We start from the raw sequence: 2,179 nt of genomic DNA, 5'->3' as shown, positions 1-2,179 counted from the left end.
CCATAAAGTCAAATTTAAAGGAGAAACCTTACCTTACCCAAAATTGGCCAAAACTAGCCAAAATTGCGCCTCGGAAACCTCCTTAGCGCAGCCGAAACTTCGGGGCTGTTTGGTAACATTTTGCGCTGATCCAAACCATAAATATTCATTAATAACACCTTCATAACATCATGGTTCACCCTATATAATTAATTCATGAAACGAAATCAAAAAACTCACCTTTTTTTCTCCTAAATCCGAGCTCTCTTCTTCTCTCTAGCTAGAGTTTTCTTTTCTCCTCTTCTCTAGAATTTTCTTGAAATTTCCTTGATAATAATGAACTAAAGGATAAGATGAGACTAAAAGTCATACAACATATATAGGCCACTTAATTAATGGTCTAACTTTCCAAGACTTGGGCCTTTTCTTTTGTTGGGCCTCAATATTACTATTGTTATTATGAGAACCCAACTACTTATTGCCATTATTATTACTTAAGCCCAAAAGCTACAAGTCTTCTCTCTTTTTGCAATTCACAAACTACTCTCCAAAATTTCTAATTTTTCCCTCATCCTTCCTCCGTATTTCCACATCAATTTTTTTCCATGAACATCACACCGGTACAAAATAGAATAAGCAAAATAAATTACAACGTCATTCCTTACAAATCAAAATTTCTTTCTTTCTGAATGCCCAAAAGTGCGGGATATAACATCCTTCCCCCCTTTAAAACATTTTTCCTCGAATGTTAAATAAAACCTTCTTCAAAATCTTACCCACACTATAGGGAAAATTCTTTTTTATCGCAATAACACATACTTTCATCAACTTAAGAGTTTCAGAAGTTGGACTTACCTGTAAACATAAGGAATAGGTACGGATACTTGTGTTTCATTTCCTCTTTCACTTCCCAAGGGGGTCACCCATCCTAGTACTACTCTCGCCCAAGCACGCTTAACTTCGGAGTTCTGATAGGATCCGGTGCGTTAGTACTGGTATGATTCCCATTTACATATGATAGCGTCAGTTGATTTTCTCGTACACTTGTGTCTCTATTGTCCGCTTCCCCCCTTTTAGGGTGTACCCATGTCATCCTCTATTTATTTTCAACTGTTCATACTCATATGATTCTGTTCCAACACATTTGACATATTACACCTTCAGTTCGTAGCTATCTATTCCCTTTTTTTGTCCAATACTCGTACTTAATTGATCACATCTATCTTGAGTGCTCCCTATAATAGTCCTTCTATTTTTTCAGTCCATATGATGAACCTGTATCTCATTCCCTTTTTATTCCAAAAACAATCGGCAGAGTTTTCTCTATATTCCTTTCTATCCCAAACCCGCACTCAGGAAATACCAGCAATGCCATGCAAGGCCAACGTATATATACATCCATATAATATCATATCATAGCCATAACGCCTCACAGGACCAACATATATATATTCATATCACAGCCACACAGGGCGCCCAATATTAACCACAGTATAAAATAATGGACTTACCTCGTATGTCCAACTCGAACTGCACTCGTTACACTTTCCTGACTATTTTTTCCTTCAATTCTCAACTTTACATGTCAATCATATTTCAATCTTCTTACCTTATCCAGCATGCCTCTTTCACACCATTACTTACCTGTATACTGTGTAGCTTTCAATATCATTCATCACTTTTTTTTTCTGTCGATGTCTTTCTTTAGCTGAAACCAAAGGTTCGAAAAAAAAAGGAATTTCATTTCCTATGGCTGGCTCTATCGCACGATCTAAGACAAGAAAGAAAGATAACATCCTAAATGCCTTATAGCCTCCTGTTTATAGATGTGGTGCACAACACACCGATAAACAAGACTCTACTAGAGACAGTCTGTAGATATTCCAAGGAAGAACCGCTCTGATACCACTTCTGTTACAATCCAACCCCGTAGGCCATGATGGGTGCCCGAACTGGACACTCGGGTATACCCCTGGTATCTATAAGTAAACATGTCTCCTATTTGAGTCATAGCGTACCAACAGGCAAGACAATATATAAGCCGACAAGGCTATCGTAATAAATAGGCACAACCTTACACGCATACATATACAACCCACATACATGTCTATAGACCTCTAAGTGTAAGAACAGTAACATAAGGCGGGACAAGGCCCCCACCGTACCCGTAATCAAATAAATATATACATAGAAGGTTTAG

At 37.7% G+C, this 2,179-nt stretch overlaps 1 pseudogene; it reads right to left on the bottom strand.

The window, feature by feature from the left end:
- Positions 1–877: 877 nt before the first annotated feature.
- On the bottom strand, positions 878–980 carry LOC129888052 (5S ribosomal RNA; annotated as a pseudogene).
- Between the last annotated feature and the right edge of the window lie 1,199 nt (positions 981–2,179).

This window comes from Solanum dulcamara, chromosome 4 (genome assembly GCF_947179165.1).
Source record: "Solanum dulcamara chromosome 4, daSolDulc1.2, whole genome shotgun sequence".
NCBI classification, from domain to species: Eukaryota; Viridiplantae; Streptophyta; class Magnoliopsida; order Solanales; family Solanaceae; genus Solanum; species Solanum dulcamara.
Note: the sequence above shows the minus strand (reverse complement) of the source record. Positions and strands in the feature narration are given on the sequence as shown.